The 25,068-nt window shown below is 33.6% G+C and overlaps 1 protein-coding gene across 2 annotated transcripts in view; it reads left to right on the top strand.

Moving 5' to 3' along the window:
* LOC125059973 overlaps positions 1-25,068 on the top strand; it is a 58,634-nt gene that overhangs the window by 10,025 nt on the left and 23,541 nt on the right. Inside the window, exon 1 of one of the 2 annotated variants that reach the window (XM_047664700.1) lies at positions 10,467-10,586. The exons of the other annotated variant lie outside the window; for it this stretch is intronic. The gene's annotated coding sequence lies outside the window, so the exon portion shown is untranslated. Of the gene's footprint in view, positions 1-10,466; positions 10,587-25,068 lie in introns of those variants that run through there. 2 annotated transcript variants of the gene reach the window in all.

Below are 25,068 nucleotides of genomic sequence, written 5' to 3'. Positions count from 1 at the left end.
CCGCCGCCCATAGACTCTCACATTGCCCGAGGGCTCGCAAGTGCATTGCCGGCCTTTGTACGGTTTGGTACGCGTCGTTTCTTAATGATTCGTAATTAAGAGGGAATAGACATTCATAGACAAGTACCTACATCGACAATACGAATACAGATTAAACAATAGTGGACTTATTACTAATATTTATATAACTGAAATATCCAGCTGTTCTTCTAGAAATGGCCATCTCCAAATATTCTAGTGCTTTCTACTACCCTCCGCCACCTTTGACTCTTCAGGTCTAAATGCTATAGCATCTCCTGTTGTTCTAGATGACATTTGTTTGATTGTTGGTGCTTCTGCTATTTCTGGTTATTCTTTAGTAACTGGAGGGGTAGTTTAGATATGGACTTCTTTATAATACCCTTTGTTTTTGGTGGTAACATCGTACATATGATAGTATAGATAGATAGCACAATCATAAGTATCGCTTTTAAAATGTATGTAATAAATTTAAAATGTATAGGAAAAAGCAATAGGCTTAAGTGGCTGCATTAAATTATTTTCAGTCGTTTAAAGTTGCATTACGGTTTTTGTAGGCAACTGAGCAGAAACCACAAAACGTTGGGAAATACAAACTAGTACGGTTAATTTTCAACGCCTCAGTGACTTTGAATATTTTTCAATAATTCATATAAATTTTTGTATTGGATATAATATCTATATATATTATATATATATAAAAATGAAACCCGTTTTCCGTTGTCACGATATAACATGAAAACGGCTTGACCGATTTGTCTGATTTTCTTTTTTTTATCTTACTAGCTAGACCGGTGTCCCGAATAGCAGAATAAGTACATATTTAAAAAAATAAAGAATCGACTGTTAGGCGGTACGACGTTCGCCAGGCCAGCTAGTTATATGTATTTAAATTTATATTATGTATATAAATTGGATTATAGTGTCTCATAAACGTGATCAAGTCCCTTTTACAGTTTCGTATTATCATAATACATACTTACACGGAAAATACATTTTTATTTAAGAATTAATTCGTTAATTTATTATGAGAAAATTTATGGATAATTCGGTGTAATGATTTCAGTAATCATTTTCAATCAAAAATCGATTTCCTAGACAACTTAAAACAGCAGAAAAAATAATAAAAACTAGTATATCTGCGATATACATACTCGTATACGAAAATGAGGTATTAATACAACTTTTGCTTTGAATTTAATATGACTTTATGGTAGAGAGACTGTAGAATAAACCAGAGATCACAGATTATATTAGAAGTATGTCAGGGACATAAAAAGCATAGATTTTTAATTAATTTCAGTAGCAGGTCATGGCATCATTTTCGTAGTACAACAAATACTACTTATTGTAATCAAAATTTATTTAAATAAATAATTTATATTTAATTAAATAACAAATCTGAAATCAATTAAGATTTTTCGTCATTAATATGCCTGCACTGACATACATACACGACATAGTTCAAATCTACTCTTGATTGTCTATGTCCGCAATGAAATGGAAAGTTCGCGTGGGAATTGTCCTATTGCGACAATTTGTGAATTTCAAAAGGCTTTTTATGTTTTCTTGACTAAAGATGCCTTTATCTTCATAGATTGAAAGTCAATTTTCTATTCAGATTTTCTGCGTTGTATAGATTTCCCAATCAAGTTCATGATTGGATCTCAGGTCTATTAACAGTCCAAAATAAAATTAATTTCTTTATTTTACGTAATGTGATCGACACGTCGTGTATTCAGGTGTTACGATTACAGGCATGCTTATAAAAGCAAGAGTATTCAGTAGAAGGGCTTAACATGTATTTCTTTTGTTTGATCCAATTCCAATTTAAAACGGGAAAATGAGATCGAAAACAAAACGATGACGTTTTTCGTTCGAATGTAATTGGTCAAACGGACAGACTGTGTCGTTTTGATTGGACGAGTTGACGAATCACAATCAAACGACACACGTGTCTTAGTTGTGCGTTCTATATTGTCCCATGGTCTGAGAATATCAGTTGTTGTTTAATCTGTACTCCCGGTAGTTAAAACAATAGAAGTTTATTTCCGAGAACAGACAATAACTAAGAAAATGAGGAAGTCTTAATAATAATCCAGTTAAGGTTTGCATTACAAGTATTCTTTGCTAATCCATTTAAAAAGTATATTTTAAATATACATATGAAACCTTCAAAGTAGGTAACGGATTGAATTTAAAATAAAAATGCATTTGTCAATTTAAAAGATTGCATTATATCAAATTTAATAAAGTATGATATGATATGTACGATACAAATAATATAAGAATTGACCATAATGTAAAATGTAAAATTCCTTTAAAGACAAATTTGCGCGCCAGTATGTGTGGCAGAATATGCGAACTTACGATTGTATCACCTTACATATTTTTCAATACCATATTCTTGCAATAAATAAATAATAATTATTATTATTACTTATTATTAAATTATTGTTTGTTGATGTATGTTGAGGTTTTTATGGTATTTTTTTAATAAATATTAATTATCCTGTAAAATCTTCATTTATTTAAAAATATGTCTCTGAGTAAATTTATAAGATATTTTAACTTATTAACTACGCATTTTGAGTTACGTAAAGAATGTTGATTATTGATGGTCCGTGATTAGAGGCGTTTAATGTAAAACTCTCTTGTACATATAATTTAAGAACTGGCAAATAAATAGCAAGAAATAAGAAGCTCGACAAAAAGAATGTCTAAGTAAACTTGCAAGGCCAGATTTATTATTAATTATTTTGAATCTTAAACAAAGCTTTATGTTGTCAAGGGTCACATTACTTTGAAACTATTTACTAGGCACCAGTGATTAAAACGACGTCTCTCCAACCTGAAACCCTTTGTTAAGAATTTTAATTCAGCATAGTTCGCCTAAATATGCTTTGTGCTGGGTTTTATTAAAACGTCTTTGATGATATTTTTACCTAGATGCCCCGAGCTAAATATTTCTAATTAAAAAAGAGCAGTGTTGGCCTAGTGGCTTCATGCCAATGGCTCATCCCTGACGTAGTAGGTTTGATGTGTACCAGGACTTTCTGTCTATATGCGCATTTAACATTCGCTCGAACCGAAATCGAAACCTCAATAAGTCGACGTCGTGTGCGAGGCACCTACTTGCCTATTAGATTGACAAATGACCACGAAACAGATACAGAAATCTGAGGCCCAGACCTAAAAATTTTAGCGTTTTAAGGATTCATTGTAACTTAATCTTCTGGTGACTAATTATTTTGTTTACAACTCTTAAGTCATTGTGGACTCTCGGGTGTGATATGTCATATATTATATCGTCTTTTGACGGCTACATAGTATATATACGCGCGGACATGTACGCCTATACTTTGTTAGTAGATACGACACTGTCATAATTTCAATTTTAAATCTAAAGAAAAGATCACCACGTGTAAAAAAACTGTTTGTAAATAGAATTATTTGGGTAAATATTGAATTAAAATAATAATATTTTTGAAGTGAAACTTATTTAGGCGCATGACGGTAAAATTTTTACGGAACGTCACGAAGATGTGCAGCGTTTTTGTCGAAGAAAAGGGAGAGAGCGATTGAGAGAGAGTGAGAAGGGTGAATTACCTTATAGAAATTCTATTTTTTTAAATTAAAATTTCGTAAAGAGAATTTATGAAATATTAGTATTCTACTATTTTATATTTTATACAAAATAATTTATTGAAATCTCAAATGACGAATTTTTAACACGTGTTTTTATTATAAAAGAAATTAATTTAAAAAAATAAATTTATTATTTGTATTAATTTTCGACACAATATTTTAATGACAATTAAATTCATTACATTCCTAACATATCTTCCTTTTTCCCTCCCTCTAAGTCTCGGAAACCTAAAGTTTAATATTTGTATAAATATGAACAAGAGTTAAAAATTAGTTTGCCAAAGAAGTTTCACTTCTGACATATATACTTTGTACGTACGCACTTTTTTTTGTATATTTTGTAGCATAATATACATACCAAGGCATGTACAGTAGTAACCACGGAAAGCATTACATATTAATCAGTTAACCTATCTTTCACAACGATAATTCATTAATATGAATGCTAATAGGCAATTAGGAAGTAAGATGAATTTTTTAATACTGCTCTGATTGTTTTGTGTTCCACGTGTTTCACTTTTACGTGAGTTTATTTCCTTGCAGCGAAAGTTAAATGTAACGGTTAATTTATACGTACGTGACGGTCTATTGGAGATTGGGACTATAGACTATAAGGTTTATTCGGAAGGTAAGGGTACTTCCTATGTTGATAAGGGGTATAAAAATATTTGCGTAGAGATGTGAAATCGAACAATGGAACAAAACAAAGCAATTAAAACATGTAGACAGTGATAGGAACAATACAAAAGGAACACATGATAAGGCAAACGAATCATGATAACTGCAGTTAGATCAGTGAGTACGAAAGTTAGGGATACGATGTGGACAGGTTACTATATAGACCGGGAGATAGTGACACAAAATATTGGGTCATTTGTACCAGTATGGCGGTTCTTCAGGGGTCTTATTCCGTTTGTGTGGATATAATTCGAACCGTCCGAAAAGTATGGCATGGGGATTTTCGTATATGCACGACATTGATTAAGTGATTTTTTTTTAATTAATGCATTCGCGTCGGTATGGCGGGCTGTAAGTCACACCGGAGAAGTATGGCATGACACTGCCGCCTCTTATTTTTTTTATCGACTATCGGAAAATACTAGAATTTTTGTGGATCAAATCGTTTGACACTCGTAATTAATCCGACGAGTTCGACTAACGTCCACGTGATTGGGCCGCCGATACCAGAGCTATGACCATCATATTTTTTTTTTTTCATTGCGTAACATCCCCTGAAGAACCGCCATACTGGTACAAATGACCCAATATTTTGTGTAACTATCTCCCGGTCTAATACGAATAGTGTTTGAAAACGAATGTCATGTATATTTGAGCAGTTTAGTTTTGAGCTGTTTAAGTATGTAAAAGTGCATATTGCTAAATTTGTGCTGTATATAAAAAAATCAGTGGCGCTACTACCTATTTTAGATCTGGGTCTTAGATTTCTGAATCTGTTTCATGATTATTTTTTTCACACACGCCGTCGACTTTTCGGGTCTAAGACATGCCGGCTGCATCACAATGTTTTCCTTCACCGTGCGAGCAAATGTTCAATGCGCACATAGACAGAATGTCTATTGGTGCACAGCTGGGGATCAAACCTACGACCTCAGGGATGAGAGTCGCACGCTGAAGCCACTAGGTTAACAATGCTCAGTGAGCAGTGTTGTATACTTCTGTGTACGGAAGTTATAGTTTATGATTTATTGTTCACATTGCAATAAAAATTAAATAACCATTGAATGTTAAATTGTGTTATAATCGATTTGCTACATTGCTAACAGTTTTATTGTATAACGATTATATTGTTTGGTAATTTCCTTTTTACAACATACATGATAGTTGAATTGCAAAGATATTTGAATTCCGTATTGAACCCAATAATGTTATAGGTTTTTTACTGCTGTACATATTCGGTTATACAATTGTCGAAAGATTTTCATTTAAATGTGATATTGGGGTGTAACCGCCAGTCGAGAAAAAAGCGGCACCGTACCATCTCGAAACAGAAACAACTCGACTATAACTTCGTTGTAGAAAGGTAATCTAACATCTTATAGTGACCATATCAAAATTAAAAATCTTTTACGTTGTATATATTGACTTGGCAATCGCACTAAACAATTTAATATATTACTTGTGAGATACAGTGTGTTTTCATACGATGGATTTCAGTGATTTAATTAAAACATAAAAGATTTTTAATATTGATATTGTTACGAAGACGGGTCTGTGTCAGTTTCTGTGCGCAATCAGCGGCTTTTTGTGTAAACAAATTTCCCAGCTTCCAAAATGTTATTTACTCAAATGCAGTTTCAGTTGCCATTATTCGGCCTGCTTCTTTTGAGACCCTACAATGAAACTCCAGCAGATACGATCGGGACTCGTAACACGAAAAGTTGAGGCGTTATGTAGAAAGAGACAAACATATATATCTGTAGGATTGAACGTGTAAAAGAATGAGATGGAATACATTACACAGACTTTTCTATTTTGAATTCACGTTTTGACAGCCACGTTACAACATTGTCAGTGTTGACAGGTGTAAAAAATAAAAGTAGATTGTCTAGCGTGCTATAGAGTTTTGTCAATAGTAATGGTCAGTGAAATTAAAACTAAAAAGATTGTTCTTTCTTATTCTTCTCTTACTATAAAGGTAACTTTGGTCACAAAAAGAAAATCCTATTTGGGCATAGATGATAAAGGTACGTTTTATTACTACTACAAACATTTATATTATAAAAACATATATTCTTACCACCTTTAATATGAAAATATGGTCGACAGTCACAGAACATTATCGCCATTTTATCGTTCGTAAGGAGTAAACTCCAATCGTGCGTCGTAGCTGACACACACACATTTTTATTTATAAAGTACTTCAAGTATGTACACATTATATTTAAGTGTTATTCATAACCTTATACAGTTATAAAGCTAATGCAATACTGATAACTTAACTAACCGATATTGCAAGCATAAAATTACGCACTTGTATTTTCAAAAATAGAATATTTAATGGGCGGCTACTGTGCGTTTCGCGCTCTAATTATTCAAAGAAATGTCAACTATTGTGCTTTTAATGGCCTTGGTCTTCAATTAACCTAATTAACTGAGATTCGGTTAATAAATTTGCGCTTTTGAGTATTAGAAGGCTGCGGGTCAGGGACTCCGCAGTGATTTACTAGTAATGCAGTGCAGAGAAGGAAGGGGCTGGGGGGGAGCATAGATTTCTTACACTAAATACTTGCTTAAGCTTTATATTTCGTCCTTTTATACCAAAATGGTAACACTATGTTTCTATCGGTTTAGGGATAAGAAATGATTACAGGATTTGAAAATCAAAAAGCGTCGTTTTATTATCATGGCTCAATGGTTTTGCTATAGCGGATTTACTCTATCTAAAGAGAGAAATTCAATGTTTTGAAGTCACGTTTGGTATTTTGAATATGGAAATAGACGAATATTGTCTTCTTTGCGTTCTAATATTTTTTTTTTCATTAAATGAGCAGGTAGCTCAGCTGATGTTAAATAATATTACCGCCTATGGACACTCACATTGTCATGGCTCGCAACTGCGTTATAGGCCTTTTAAGAAGCCAATTTTAAGAACCCTATTTCAGTGGGTATCCGGTTTCACATAGTGGTGGTGAGCGGCAAACACTGCCTTAAAAAAAACGCTCATTTATGGAACGACGGAAGTTGGGGTAATACGGGTGGTATTTCGTACTCTACCTCGTAGTCCGATGATGAAACTCAGCTGCAGGTATTAATCCGAACACCTACTCTTAATACTCTCCACGGTAAATGCGGTAGAAGAAGGAAAATCTAAGGAATAATTACATTCGTCACTCTAAAAATTGCGTAAAACATATTAAATTTAGTTCCAAGGTAATAATAGTAATTATCAATATTGTTAGGTAATAAATAATATAGGTTATTGAGTGTAATTGTAGTCTTAATTTAGAAGTGTGCTAGGTCGACCGGTTTATGCACATGGGCCAATCGACATGCTTCATAGGAGTATATTACTGTATACTTCTCTCTTTTGTTTTATGATATAGGTGCAAACGAGCCTACAGTCATAAAAGGCAGCACCCGCTGCCCAGGGATAGTCCGTTGCCGGCCCTTAGAAGATTGTTTTAAGTGTATGTAAATCAATTTTAAAGCGATACATTTTAAACAATGCGCCTCCGATAGGAAGCTGATATACGATAGTACTCATTTGGCTCTTTCTGTCAATTTGTGTTTACCCTGTGATAAACAAAGAAAGCATGTTCATAAATGCATATTAATGCAGCATAGTGGTGATAATTTATTTTGAATCAGGATAGAGAAATATTTATCTTAACCTAAAACATAGATATTTTTTAAGATTTTTCATTCAAGTATGCGTGTAGATTTTTGTAATACGAATGTCTGAATTAATGATAACCATCTTATTATATAGATATATAGAAAATATTTGGTAACAATTTACATAAAACCTTTATAAGCATTCCATTCCATAGTTAGTCGAGGCATGTATGAATGTTCCAATATAGGTAAACTTACCTTAGTTTCTCACCTATTCTGTACCTTCCGCCTGCACTTCCGTATGCAACGATGCGAGGCGGCTCTAATAAGGCCTTACCAATGCATTTTAGAAAGTATAAGTTATACAAGTAAGTTTCCTATAGTTTTCAGCGTTTATTTTTCGCATTTTCAGACTTTGTTTTAGCGGCTTAACAATTTAAATGTTATTTTCGACGTAGTAGAGCCTTGTTGGCCTAGTGGCTTCAGCGTGCGACTCTCATCCCTGAGGTTGTAGGTTCGATCCCCGACTGTGCACCAATGGACATAGTTTCTATGTGCGCATTTAACATTCGCTCGTACGGAAGGAAAACATCGTAAGGAAACCGGCTTGCCTTAGATCCAAAAAGTCGACGGCGTGCGTCAGGCACACAGGCTGACCACCTACTTTAGGTGGTCAGCCTCAGTCAGTCGAGTAGGTAGGTATGTTCATAATAAATTAATCAATAATATACAAAACACGACGGAGCATTGCTTTGGTTGCATTAAATATATTTGTACCAATAACATTGTAATATATTATACGTGTAAATGTATAATATATAACAATAATTTTAAATGACTGAGTTTTAAAAATCCTATGTAGCCCATTGTTTTATAACCGTAACCAAGTATAAGTTCCTGTAATATTACCAGACTTTAAAAAAACACTTTTTTACCGGATTGAAGTTATGTATTATTAAAAACTTATAATTATTTTAAGCTTGCGTTGTCACGGTGACTGAAGACAAAAGCTGTTGAATGTCAAAAAGTATCACAAAAATAATTATAAGTTTAAAATAATTCATAACTTCAATCCGGTAAAAAAGTGTTTTCTTTAAATGTGTAAAAGTTATGTTAATAAAAGACAATACTATATACTAGCCTTATCTATTTGAGTCTGAAGGTCCGATTGAGGGTCGAGATTTAGGGTAACTCTTCAACATCATTCTGACTCCATGTATACTTTTACAGTACAGAGACTATGGCTTCAGGTCTGTTATATTTCTCAATTCTGCTAAACCAACAGTATCTATAGTTCAATACGCGTTACATGACATGATACGTTTTTTGAGTATCTAATCACAATCAGACTCAAGTATTCGTCGACTCGTCGCTATTCTCAACTCTGATTGAAACCGAAACCCTTAGCGCTTAGTATAACTTCTATAAAATCCATTAAGTGCACGTCGTATTATAAATCTTCTAAGTCTTTCTAAGTTGAAATCAATTAACTAATGGCAAGAAATCAAGAACAATTCAGTTCACGTTTCACTAGGCCGTTTGAGACCTTACGTTATATTTATATTAATGTAAACGCGAAACTAAACAAAATCTATTTTAAAATAACTAGGTTAGATTTAATGTGCTCTGTGAACTATAAAATAACATATAATGATAAATTACTTCCGAATGTAAATAAACTGTTTGCCAATCTTGCGCTGATCTGTACAGGAATTTCAGCTTTATGGCATTATAACTTAAAGATTCAAAACTTTCGTAGTTGTTAATGAATATAACATTTATTATGATTATGTTAAATTTAAATTGACGCCATTTTGTAATCCTGTCAAAATTATTCATTTACAGTTTCAAAATTGATATCTTATTACTATTTATAAGTTGTACTTTACAATGCTCAAAATTGGTACCGGTAATTCTATGACTATTATGGTAGATTGCATTGTAGAAAAGGCTGTCAAATGCTTCTTATAGAATCGTAACTCGTAGTGTTTAAGCCAATGCTATCGCTTCCAGTTATTGAAACCTTGATGTCTGGAAGTATTCCACGGTCCGCTTCACAAGACATTCTTTTGCGAACTAGCGAACTGTGGAATCGACTCCCGGTAGGGTCTTCCCTGGCAGATAAGACCTCGAATCATTTTAAGAATAGAATATCCCTAAAAAGCCGCCAACACACCCACTATAATGGGTGTCTTTGGGCTGCCATATTTGCCCTTTTTTGAGCGTCCCGTAGGCGCGTTTGCCTATATCCTATAAAAAAATTGAAATTGATCCAGGGATCATGAGATGAGCCAGATTGCAGCTGTTTATATCGCAAAACGCTGATCAAGATTATGATGACCCGACCCTGTAACTCATCGTTCTGGTGCCATGATACTGTAATAAAGTCCTTTCAATGGTATAGTTTGTCACATAAAGTCGGATATATGTCGATTACTAACAGAACATTAAAATACAGGCTATAGATTGATAAAGCCTAGAGCCGGGTTTAGAAATGAAACGAGCCAGTCGCAACATGGCGGGGAGGTGGACCGGACGTGTAGTCGATCTGATATATTTTTGATTAAAGTTACTGTGGTGTAGTGTACTTGTGTATTGGATTGTGTGGTACGAAAGATTTAAAGGTAGGGTTTTCATATGTTATAGAATATTAATAGTTGAGTTACGAATGTGGTAATAATATAGAAAAATTGCGGCGCTAAAAACCCTTTACTTAATATGTTTTGCTCCTTTTTATTTGGAGACAAATTGGTGATCACCTGTGTCATAGAGTTTGGGTGTTAGATGTGGTATTATTGTGGGGTATAAGCAAGCGGAAAAATGCTCAGACGAAGAAAAAAAGATGCATAGTCGGGATTGGAACCCACGACATCAGAGTTGAGATTTTGCTAGGCACTAACTACGAAAGCATAATATTGTAAAGCAGTATAAAAAAATTAATCTGCCTAAGGAAGAAAATATTAAAGAATGAATGATTCACAACTTGGCTTTTCCTTTTGTTTCAAACTGTGTAATACACTTGGGATTACGCGGAATAATAAAATTATTCTCGCTTTATATCAGCTATTTAAACATTTATTAACCTTAACATGAAATAGCTTGCAACAAATTATTTATATAAATCGAACGAAGAAGATTACGAGCCCGACAATCCCGTTGCATCCCTTATATTTTTTATATATTATGTTATTTGTTTTTGTATAAATGTAACGAAGTGTGTATAAATAAATAAATCCAGTTAATTATTTTTGTTTATAATTGTTTCATTATTAAGTTATTAATTTATATCGGCAGACAAAAATACATCCTACGCTTTACATTGATGTAAAAAACAAGTTTTTTAAGAGCTTTTATACAAATATAAATTTAAATGGGGTACAACTCTTTGTCAGATCCGGTCCAATATGAATAATTCAATTTCAATAATAACTTAATGTTTAAGTATAATTATTATTGTTAATATTTGCAGTCTTAAGATTAAATAATCATAATAAATAGATTTCCTGAAATATTTCATAATTTACCAATGTTTTTGGTACCAACATAAGAAAATCAAGTCAGGGCACACCCGGAACAATGAAATCCAAATAAGGTTCTCTCTAGCACTATGTCAATTTCCGGTCACAACTTAAAATATCCTTAAAGTTGCTTTAAAATGCTTCTACTCTTGAAAAAAGGTTGCACAAAGTTTAAATTCGAATGTCTCAAATGCCAGGGACATCTATATGTTTTCCTTTATTTATACTGTAGCACGATACGACACGATTATCATACTCAATTATTCGTGAACGTCAATAGGATATATGTTTTTCGCAGCTTGCATTGATATGCCATATATTAGGATATCCGTCTGCTTCTTTAGGTCCCTTTTTTCCCACGAAGCTTTCAAGTTTTATTATTTTAACTATTTGATTATGATGTATTGATCTAAATATGGCACTAGGCTTTTATAAAACGGGCTATATTCTTAAGAATCTTGACATTTTCATTAATTTCCCTCCGTCATCGGTCACTATTAATTAGCTGAGCAAGCTTTGATATTGACAAAGGGTACACTAATTGGAAGTTCGGCTTCAATACTCCAACAGTTTGATGTAAGTTTTCTGTTGAATGCTGAAATATCGCCTTTTGAATATAGAACCTATTTGTTAATTCAAAACCATGTACGCGAGTACTATTTATTTAAAACATCTATAGAGCTCATAAACAGGAAATTATTTAAGTTATTATGTAATTCCCACGATCGACTTACTTTTGTAAATAGAATCATCTTTTGCAATCAAATCCTACTAATATTATAAACGCGAAAGTTTGTAAGTATGGACGGATTTTTGTTACTCTTTCATGTAAAAACTACTGAATGGATTTTAATGAAACTTATAGCTTATTATACATTAGTATAACACATAGGGTACAATGTGTGTGTATAAAGATATTGTGTGAATTATCCAAAATATCAAGTAGGTAAGTTGGAAAAATCTAGCATATGTGAGCTATTCTGGCGTGCGCTGACAAAACCACTAAAGTTACGCATATGTAATGTATGATGGAAATGTTTATCTTAAATAATCCTACAAAAAACCGCCGCAGTATATATCTATGTCTTATGTGTAAGCCACTATAGCCAAAATAGTGAACCATGACTACAATAAAAATTGAAAATTTATTTCAAATGCGCATTTGGTAGTAATAAATTGATTCCTAAATGAAAATATCGCTTTTCAAATTGTATCGCTTCTGGTATTTAAAGTAGATAAAATATGTCTTTCATGTTACATCATTAGGACAAATGTTATTTTAAATTTAGGTTTGCGGGCACCACCTAGTAAATAATATAAGGAAAACTATATTTGTAGACGAGAATAAAGAATATTTTCACATTTTGAAAAAAAAAAACCTTTTTATATAGGATTGTGATAATCAAATATGTAATTATTGAATATACAAACGATTGTGCAACTTGTAAGACTTAGTCTACTGCCTTCTTGCTTATTTTAATACGATGACATATGTTTTCATACATATGGTTTCCCATACACATGTTGACATTTCCCCCTCATCCTTATCAAGTGTTAATATTTCATATCCTGACATTCCCTAGTCTTTTTCAAATATTTATTTATTTATGCCATTACGATAATGTCGAGAAACATTAAATAAAATATAATAAAGTACATATATAATATTAAACACATAATATACACAATATCGCTACTGTGAATTCACTCTGCGAACATATAAATATGTCGATAGTGTCGGAGACAGCAGTAGGCGCAACGTCTTTGATAACGGGGATCTGTGCAACAGACTGGTTCTTGCCTTATCGCAAATAACCTAGGTCTTCGCCGTCGCACATATCCCATAGGTACTAAGAAACCCAGTTCTTGGAGTACAATATCCTTTTGTTCATAGACATTTATATTTTCTGAAATGATTGTACGATTGTACTTGCGAGCAATGTGAGGGCGGTATCACTTAGCATCAGGTCCCTCCTGTGATATTTAAAAAAAAATATTCTCTACGGTGTTTGAGGTGTCAGAAAATGACTACTACTACTACTACAAGTATCGTAACAAGCTTTTTTTGACGTGATAACGTCTTTAAAATCGTTTAAGTCGGGTGACATGTTCAGAAACTTGTGTCACACCAAAACCTCACGAGCGCGATCGCAGGTATAACGAGAGAGAGACGGACCGATCTCCCGTCTCATCTCGAGCGCTGCCAGTCATTCCGTGAATGTATGAAGAAAAATGTATATCATAGTCGAATAAGTAAACTTGTCATTTTACACCCGAAATTTATCATCAAAAGTGTGAATAAAACGATAGATGTAATTTAAAATTTGAAAAAATTGTTATCTTCATTAATTCCTTACTTCCCAAAAACTTATATCACCAATAAGACGTTATCACGTAAACATCTCGATCGTAAACCTACTTTACAAACAACCAATATTTTTTAATATCAAAACAGTCCCCAATTGTACTAAAAGCAACAAGCCATTCAATTCACAGAACATCCTGCTTTAGACGACGTCGTATTTGAGAAACAAATACAACCCAGAAAAAGTACACAGGAAAACATAGAACCATATAAGTAATTCAATGTGTACAAATCTAAAAGTTGAGTCCTACTAACATCGTTACCGTTACCGAGTTTTATTTCAAAAGAATTTATATTCGCCTTTTCTGGAACATTCCTTTGAAGGTGTTAAACGTTTGGCTTTCCTAATATGTTTTCAGTTCTCACGGTAAAGGCCAAAATAATAATCCCCTTTTAATCTCTTCTTATTTTTAATTAATGAACGGCTATGCGGGCTGGTGGTTTCACAGCAATTAGTAAAAATTTTGTACTCATTTATATTTAAAGTGTCACAAAAGATACATTTAAATGGTAAGTGCTGCTAAAACCTGTAGATATATATATAAGGGGTAAAAAAAGAGTTCGATATCAGTTTCGGAAAACTCGAACTCTTTTCCGTACAGTATAATAAATATAATCAATCAAATGTCTGTATGCAGTTAAGACAAGTTTCTTTTATGTAAGTCCAGAGTACCATGGTTTAATAATTGTTTCGATAGGAACAAATTGGGTCACTTTATTTTGTAATAAAGAATATTAATACCTATTTATATATAACAGTCCGTAAAACAGAGACACTTTTCTTCCAACATTACGAAACTTTATTAAATTCAGTACAGAGAAATCATCGCATAGAATAATTAATAATTTTATAGATCTAATCTGTAAGTTCTTAAGAAATATTATCAAAGTGTTCAAGATATTGAAATTGGGTCGTGGATGGACGTAATATTACCGTTGGAAATTCGTTCGATTCACCTGGGAAACAAGGTTGTAATTAGTTCACTAAATCAATTGCTTGCTCAAACGTTTGTGTAAGACTTTTGAAATTCTCACTTAGTACGACTAAACTAAGAACGAAGTATGAAACATTGGTATGGTGGGCTTATGGAGAGATTAGTACTTTGAGTAGCCTATTTTGTTTCTACGAAAGTTAATAAATTTGTACTGTGATTTCAATTCAGTTTTTAGCTTGTAGCTTACACATGAAATTTAGATATGGCAAACTTGTAAAAACAATATAATAATACACTTTTAACATATTTATTATCCAGTTAATCTTAAAATAAATCAGCGGCGTGATGTTCACTCCTCTGCAATCCATATACACCTTCTTACCTCAAGAACGATTTTAAATTCAAGGGAGATCAAAGCTATAGCCTAGCTTCTGAAAACTATACCTATGGCGAATCCTTTAAGGTCTCAAGTGAGGCTATGTAATTCATAATCAAATGGATATTAATTAATTATAGCTTATTATAGCATTTGTCCCTAATGTCGAAGTTTTGGCCAAAACTTGCCGATATAATGGATATCTATAGTTCACACTTTGAAATCGATTTTCCTGTAGTTTTTTGGTGTATTTTTTTATATTTTCCTGTTAGTTATGTTTGCCTCTAAGTGCTTGTCTCATTCAATATTGTATTTTACTTTTCTTTTAACTTTAGTGTGCCGAGCGTTGGCAAGCTTTTATAAATAAATAGCTTATTGTATAATCTAATGTATGAGCTGTATTATTGTAAAGTTTTATTATTATATATATTTAAACAGCAACAAATATTCATACAAATTTTCACGTTTATAATATTATTATGTTTCCTTAAACATTCAAACCTATATTTTACATGTGTATGAAAAGGGACAAAATGAGTTGATAATCGACCAAATATATATAGACTACTTAGTGGCTATGATACATATTTGTACTTCGGTCAGTTACAAGTGCGGTGTTTCACCAAAACTGTCATTGAACCCAGGTTATTGTTGCTGAAATGTTGACTTTCGCTATAAATCTTCTTAATTGTTCTCAGTTTAGTCATAGTGCGTTGAACTAAGTCTAAATATGTATGAGATGAGATACATAGTCTAGGAGATGGTCTTGAAATACCTACTTGTAATGTTTGTTTACAGTGTATTAAAATAAAAATATATTTATTCATTATAGTGTGTAAGATTTGGGAAACTGTGGTAGAGTTCTCAGCTTTTCTATAACATTTTTTTTGTTTTTATTTTAAACTGTTTATAACATCTTCCAATTTTTTTTACAAAAAGCGTTAAGTGAGTGCACGAGTGAGCATGTGAGTGAATGAGTGAGTGTAATGTGTAACTACATGTTAGGTCTCAGGAGCATCTCCAACTCTGCGTTAGGTAAATTGAATTGTATCGAGTTTCTATTCAAACTAAAAGGTATACTTATTATGATGTGTATTACGTTATAAATAATCTATCTATCTTCAGGCGTAAGATGCCAGCCATTGTTCCGTCACCAATAACAAATGTAAAGAAGAAATTATTACATTTTTAAATTTCCTATACATATGATTTAATTTCTTAATCTAGTTTAATGACATTTATTTTTATTTCTTTGCTCTGTTATAATTGTTTTCGTGTAATATGTGTTTTTTATGTTGTGTGTTCTCTGTCTTATGTGTTCCGCTTTAAAATAAAAATATATATGTACCTTTTAAGACTCACTAAAACAAAAACAACAATGATAAATATCAAAGGCAGGATGTCTCGCTGTGATCGCTTTGAGGCGATATGTTCCAAAGCCAATTTTAAGAGAAAGTAATAAGTACTTAACAGTGGTATTACACGTTATTTAGGTCGATAAAGTTGTTAAATGTATGTAACTGTGACGAATTTAATATATCGAACACTTGTTATTCTGTCCTCAACTTTTGGGACGTGACCAAAGAATAGTATCTTTCTATTACGCGTTATAAAAGAGTTTATCTGAAAATGATTTCATATATGCACATATAACAAATGTGTGTAATATTAACACGTATGACAGATAAATTGTACCATCAAGAAAAGAGCGCACTGATTCATCTGGCACTGGCCTTCGGGCTGTGCGAATATCCTCGGGCAGCCGTAGCACCATGAGCCTCCTGCAAGATTCCCCCTGATCCATAAAAAAAAAATTACATTCGTAGTTCTTCTTAATGCAACCAGGTCCTTAATAGCTATGTTTTTCATTATAACTTCTGAAGCTTATAATTTATACCGAGACAATCGGTATTTAGAATGTTTAACGAGTTTTTAAAAAAATTTGTGAACGTGTTTCGAGGCGGTTGTTTGCCCTAATTGGTATTCGACTCTTACACTATGTAGAGTATTTAAACAGCGAATCTATTTGTTCACTACACGCAAAAGTAAATTACCGTTGTGTCACGTATTTAATAACGTTGGTACTCGTTACGTTTACGATAATACAGTTTAAATAATAATAATGAAGATATAATCATTACATATTATAAACAAATTTTCAGCCGCGTTGGTAACCGAACGGATTTTTGACAGCTAATAAGGATACCCGAGAAAGCTTAGGTGTATAATTAATAAATTCATTATAGGTATGTTAGTTTAACAGTTATTGTTGATAAGTTCGTTACAAAAATACGAAGTCTGTGACACTGCGAACGGAAACTTATATATACAATCACCTAAATGATAAATAAAAGTTATGTCTCCTTTACTTATTAATACAAACTTACATGGGAGTGATAAAGACAAAACTTTAATAGTCTTAGCACCATTTATCTTATTCATAACGTAATCAGGTTTATTGTTTTAAAGTACTGATTCGTCTGTCGTACTGTGTAAGAGTCTTGGTAGCTTATATAACCATATAATTAGACTAATATAATATTAGACACAAATTAGAATATTGTTACCCTCAACACAACACTGAGGTCGTAGTTTCGAGCCTCGGCTGTGCACCAATGGACTTTCTTTCTATGTGCGCATTTTTTTTTAATTTTTTTTTTTTAAAGACAATTCACACCAATTGACCTAGTCCCATGCTAAGCTGGTGAAGCTTGTGTTATGGATACTAGGCAACGGATATACATACATATTATAGATAGATATACATATTTAAACACCCAAGACCTAAGCACAACACCAAATGCTCATCACATCGATGTTCGTCTCAGCCGGGGATCGAATCCGGGATCCATGGATTCGCAGTCAGGGGTACTAACCACTAGACCAATGAGTCGTCGTGAAGAAACCGGCTTGCCTTTGACCCAAAAAGTCGACGGCATGTGTCAGGTACAGGAGGCTGATCACCTAGTTGCCTATTGGATTGACAAATGATCATGAAACATACAGAAGTCAGAGACAGAGACCTAAAAAGGTTGTAGCGCCACAAATTTATTTATTTATTTACATAATTATTTGTTTATTTCCTGCTATATGTATTGAAAATAGTCGCCTAAAGTAAAGAATTTATTAACCGCAATACCGCACACGAATAGCGCGTATTGGGACTGCAAATTTTGTTTAGGAAAACGTTGGTTATAATAAATTCTACATTTATTTAGGAACACGTAATTGTTAAATGAAATAGTTACGATATTTTTATATGGGCAACTTAAGCAGGGCCTGGTGTATTATATTACCATTTTACATATTTCGAATAGTAACGTGCCGTAACTAACTTGATATTTTTGTGCTTTGAAACGGCATAAGTAGTCGATTACAGTTCACGAGGGTTTAAAATAAGAATATTTTTTATGTAATATTTATATTTAATAAATAATTAAAGCAACGAATTTACAAATGTGGTTTTTTTTTAAATAATATTATTAACCAACATTGTAATTATTAAAATTAGATTAATAGAAATCTTGGTCCCTGTAGCGGTTTAATGCTGGTAGCATTTCCTCGCTGTATTGTGATATTGAGTGATGAAAGCACCTGCTCTGGGATCACCGGTACTATCTACCAGGCGCCCAATAAAATCTTTAATTGGCTTTTTTCTGTATTCTTATTTACTTATTATTTAAATTTTCCACAGTTTGCCTTTCCATGACTTCCACAAATATTCTAAGATCATTAGCCAAATCGGTCCAGCCATTCTCAAGTTTTAGCAAGAGAAACGAACAGCAATTCACTTTCATATATGTGACATTCTATGGCGAATGCTACACGCTCGATATTTATCGTGATATTTATCGTGATATTTATCTTGTATTTTTTTAGTATACTACACACTCGATACGAATCGCGTCAGTACGACGGTAAATTTCATTGAGTACACTCGTACATTTCGTGTTACAATATGAGTAACAATATTAAGAAAGCTTGCGTTGCCATTATTATTATTATTATTATCAGTATATGCTGATATACATCAATATCCAAGACTTTGAATTGTAAACATTTTCCGCTGCAGCACCAGATCGTTTCAAATCTGTTATTTTTTAAATTATTTTCTGTAGTTTGCCTAGTTTGCATTTGAGGTGTCCCATATGGCCGATTTACACGTATTAAGTTGACGAAAAATTTACTAAATATTAACTTAATTTTAAGTAACTTAACCCGTGTAAACAGTGAATTTAGTAAGAAGTTGCAAGTTAAAATTTAGTTGCAACTAAACAAGGTAGAATAGAATTTTGTCTATTTTTCGGTTAAGTTGGTGGGCGTGGCTAATCACTTGACACGTTTGGACAGGCAAAATTTAGTTAAATTTAAGTGAAAAGCATAAGCTGGCGGAGTCATTGCAAAGCTATGCTTTTGCTTTCGGCGCTGGAAGCTCAAAAACATATCCAAAACTATTTGTCCGATATGCGTATACAACAATTAATGAACAGTAGTAGAACCCCTTCCCCAATGAATAATAGTAGCCGTTTTACTCCTTCGCCTTCTTCAAATACGTATTACGTTGAGTCCCCAGAACCTTCACAATCATGTATTGGAGCATACAATACAGTAAATCCCCAATCAGGAAGAGAAAATCCTATAATATTTTGTTCTGTGGTCGTCCATCTTGAGCGAATAAATGAGTTTAACTAATTATTTAGTATTTTTACGTGTAAACGGTTACTTAAAATTAAGTCACTTGAAATTTAGTTAAGACTTGGCAACTTAATACGTGTAAATCAGCCTATACTTATAGGTAATGTTTCTAATACAAGTATAAATTCTCTATATTATTCCGCCTCCATATATGCGCGTCCTCTTCCATCGCTGGCAGAATAAATACTGACGCGATAAATATCGAGCAGAGACTAGACGCTCGATATTTATCGACGATAATTGATACGGATCGTGGATTTTTAGATTTCTAGAAATCCAGCGATCCGTATCACGGATCGTGATACGCATGTACTACACATCGTAATTTTGGATCACGATCCAAATATCACGATAAATATCGAGCGTGTAGCATTCGCCTATGGATTGATGTTACCTATACACTTAATCTACTTTCCTACCTCCGTGATAGTTTAAACTATATAACAGTTGGTTATATAACCCAACACCCAAAATATTTTAACAAAGTCACTACGAAACAATCTATCTAATGGAGGTCATGGTATCGTCGGATCCGTGACCCCATACAGTATTACCGACCAATATTATTGTGGATTGTAATCGTGTCTGCTTTGTTTTATGGTGTATTTTACAATGGATAAATATGTCATGCTCACGCGCTCCTAAAAAGCCGTTAGATCACGCTCTGTATGTCATTTAAGGTTCAATTGTCAACCGGTTTTTAACTTATGTCGAGGTAAGATTTGAACAGTGTTTCCTAGTCTTGATTGCTCATATATATGTTAGCTGGTGTTTCAATATATGTTTGTTTATATATCTTTAATGATCAAACCTACGTGGTGCTGAGTTTAAGCTTCAGCTTACGGAAAGACGCTAAGTCTGACTTCTGTACGTCAAAAATGTATTAGATTTTAACATACCAGAGTCGCGCGAAGTCGCTTCTGATAATCGTCCTGTAGTGGTGTCGTTTTAGTGGGGAACGTTTTATGGTTAATGGTTTTTATGATACAAAACTTCGGTCAACTAAGCTGCAGTAAAATTAATAAGTGAATCGCCCTACAGACAAAATAGTAGAAGTGCATACGTTGTTTGTATGTCTCTGCCTTAAATGTATGCAACTTGTGCTTAGCTAATTTTAATAAATACAAGTTACTAATTATAAATATGTAGAGTTATTTCTAGTAATTCACTTTAAACTTATAAAATTGTTGGACAAAATGACTTGATTCAAGGTTGAAATATGAGTCAGTCCCACCTCGGGTAAATTACGATAACAAGTAAAAGTTGCAACCTTCGTTTTTTTTACATTAGTTCCGTTAAAAGATCTATTTACTTTGATTTTTATATGATAGGGAAACGTACCTACGGAACAGCCATAAGGAAGGTACCGCAGCCCATTTAGTTGGTCCGTTGCACACTCATCTTAGAAGGTGCGTTGCCGGAGAGGAGATAGGAGTGTGAACTCTTTAAGTTTGAAGGTCGTATGTCCCAGAAAAGTATTTCATTGGAAGTCGATTCCACAGCTCGCCACTTCGCAAAAGGAAGAGATGTCCCCAGAGATGAGGACTGTGTAAGACTTTCAGCCATCAAGGTGGTGCAAATTTAACCTGGAATTATTTCGTGCGGTGATGACGTTTCATTACTGTACGAAATAATTCCAGGTTAAAAGGCAGCCGGGATCAGCCCAAACACCTCAGAACACTCAACAGTACACAGTTTAAATTATGCGTATTTTGACTTGACACATGTCCCTGCATAGAGAAATAGAGAATCAAGTCTATATTTTGTCCCTCAGGTGCCAAAACTGCTAGAGTTACTTTTATCGCTTCTGCTATTTAAAGTACATACACAAAATATGTCTTTCACGCTAAATCATTTAGAGCGTTTTTTAAGGCAGAAAGGCCGGCAACGCACTTTCAAGCCTTCTGGTAGTGTGAGTGTCCATGGGCGGCGGTATCACTTAACATCAGATGAGCCTCCTGCCCGTTTGTCTATTAAATAAAAAAATATCATTTGCACAAATATTATTTTAATCCTGCGCAGACGAAGTCGCACCAGCTACTTAATACTAAATGACTAAAGCGCTAGCTAAGCTATCTTTCTATAGAATATGGTCAGATGGATGTGTTCGTAATAAACATGACCTGTAACCTACTATGGCTGACATTTAGATCTAAGTTTAAGTATAAAATAATTACTTCATCTGTAGTCATTAAAGTCAATAAAGGAAGAAAATTGCAGATTGCGCAGATTACTATTGGTACCCAACTTATTCCAGTGTAGAGTTTGTGGCTAGGTGTGAGTCTGTGAACCCTGTCACCGGACGTTCGGCTCCCCTTTGGACTCTACATTCACATCAGTGGCATAACTATACTATCTGGGGCACGTGGCAATTCTTTTGATGGGGCCCTATCAGTAAAAATCGTCACGTTCTCAGTTTAACTTCGAGATTTTAAGCGTACTCAATTACACGTTGTATATGTCCGACTAATGGCCATAGGTCTCCTCTCTTAGGCGAGAGCGTATGATCTGTAGTCCCCACGCTAGCCCAATGCGTATTGAAGACTTCACATTCATCCATAGAACATAATATCTCTTGGGCAGAGGCCCTCTTGGGTCGGGGGCCCGTGGCATTTTGCCAGCCCTGCCACCCTATTGTTACGCCACTGATTCACATTCTAGTTTTTTACCATGTTACAAACATCATGTCAGGCACAAAAGTCATGCTTACATGCTTACATTAAAAGTTAGAAAGCAGATACAAAAATCTCAGACCAAACTCCAGCCTTGGCAAAGAAAGAAGGCACAAGAAAGCCAAGAACGAAAGATTAACGTGTTATTTTATAAGTATGGCTGAGGTGAACTTATTAAGTTGAAACTACATTAACCTGCGGAAATGTGAATACTTAATGCTTGGAATTGTTATGTTAATTCTCACGTTAAAAAACATATTACTACTGAGCGGCAAATTATACAAATTGAACTCACTGTATGGTAATGAATGTTAGAAATATTTATGCCTAATTAACAAACATAATTTTAAAAGCTTGATGGATCGCGATCTTCAGGCAACTAAAGACTATTTCAAACAGGACATGACAAAATAAACAATCAAACATAATGTAGAACATTGTGTAAGATTAGAGAAATTATAATTTACTACCTAAAATGATAGCAAATGCTTGAATTTTTCGAACAAAACTATATTTAGAAAACTTGTCTCGTTAAACAGCTCCCACTCACAGTTGCTTGTACTTGATAGTTTAGTTTAGCAAAAATGTAAAACTAGTTATAAAAATGATTTAAATAATATTTATTTATTTCGTTATTCCTACAGCTTACATAATTTGTTATATAACAAATAAACAATTTTACCAAAGACAGCCAAAGATGGAATAATATATACAAAAAGATTGAAACGAATGGATTTAACATAAATGTAAATTATTAAATACATTTAACTTAATAATACCTAAGTCGGGTGTGTTGTGTGATGGTGTAAAAGTGAAGGTGTGTACGTGGGGTGTGCTTGTGATGCAGGTGATTTAGCGCTATGGATATTACTAATACTAATTTTAAGCGTATTCCGTGCCAGCTTAAACAAGTCAAGGCTTAAATATTGGTCGATGCATAATTGGTGGTGATATGAGGAACGTGAAACAAAGTACGATTACGAGTCAAGTCGGCAGGATATGATTAAAGATTTACTTAATATATGTAAGTACATATAGTAAGTCAATCATAAAACGTGATATTTATTTTAAATTCGTAATATTTATTTCACCCTCGTGGGTCAAGTAAAGACCTGAAATATTTAATTTTACTTATTTATGTTACCTTTATTGATTTATTTAGTTGACGACATCATACATAGTAGGTACTAAATCTACTGATTATTTTACAAAATCTTTAGAGACCTTTAGAGAGCACTGTTGGCCTAGTTTCTTCGGTGTGCGACTATCATCGATAAGGTCGTAGGTTCGATCCCTGGCGAACCCAATGGATTGTGTGGACGCATTTTAAACTCGCTCGTACGGTGATAGATAACTTCACATGGTGAGGAAACCAGCATGCCTTAGTTCCAACATGTCGACGGCTTGTGTCATGCACAGCAGGTTGCTTTATAATAAAGGAAATGATCATGAAATAGATACATAAATCTGAGGCCCAGACCCCATAAGGTGCGCCACTGATACTTTTACGTTTACCTATTATATTTACAAATGAAGCGTAGGTATATTAGAAAAATATTCGTGTTTAAAAATACACTTCCTGTCACGTACTGTGTATGTAGTTTTCCAAAAAGATTTAAAGACTGGTTATAAATTATCTATTACATAGATATATTTACACCTACCCACTATTCAATACAATATGGTTAATGTTTATATTAATATACACTATGCAATATGGTTATTTAAAGCAAACCTTCGCGCTATACGCCATGTTTGAAACAAAAAACGCCACGTAACAAAATATATAAACACGTGATATAATATTGCTAAATAGAAGTCAACTGTGTCCATATTAGACAAGCGAACTGTTTGAATATCATAATTTCTAAGTGTCATCGGCCTTCCTTTTGTGGATTTTATTACAAAAACAGTTTGTGAGTGGGTTAGTCATCGTATTTTTTAACTGTAGATTGCTTTTTGGTGCAGATAGATCGTGTATTGAAAGAAATACTTGGATTGTATTGTCATTATAACTATACGGGATAAGTGATGGTTAACCCCAGAAAAGTAATAAAAAACTGTTTTTTTTTTAAAGAACCCAGGGACCCCCAAAAAGGTCTGAAACACCTATTAAAGTGGATGAGTTGCCGGCCTTTGAGGGAGTACTGTCACGTATTTTTTAAATTATTGCCATTCCAAAAAGTTAATTAATTTTATGTATTGTGTCATATAATAATTCTGTGTCCGACAGTGTAGAAGAATTGTATATGCAATGTTGGCAAGTCCAATGTTTTTTATTTCTCTGGGGTTAGAACCTGCCCTATCACCCGACTTCGGCTTGGCGTTGATTATAAGACACCTGTATTAATGAAATATAACGTCTAATGGCTTTCAAATGCAATATACATTCATTTCATTATGCCCGTATAGCTTATATGTATATTATAAAAGGAATAGGTCAAACGTATATGCTATATATGTACGTATAAGGGAGCGTTCAAGTATTACGTAACGCAATTTTTGGAGATTATTGACCCCCCCTCCCCCATGTAACTCGCCCTAA

Source organism: Pieris napi, chromosome 20 (assembly GCF_905475465.1).
Source record: "Pieris napi chromosome 20, ilPieNapi1.2, whole genome shotgun sequence".
Classification (NCBI taxonomy): domain Eukaryota; kingdom Metazoa; phylum Arthropoda; class Insecta; order Lepidoptera; family Pieridae; genus Pieris; species Pieris napi.
This window is presented reverse-complemented; position numbering and strand designations above follow the sequence as displayed.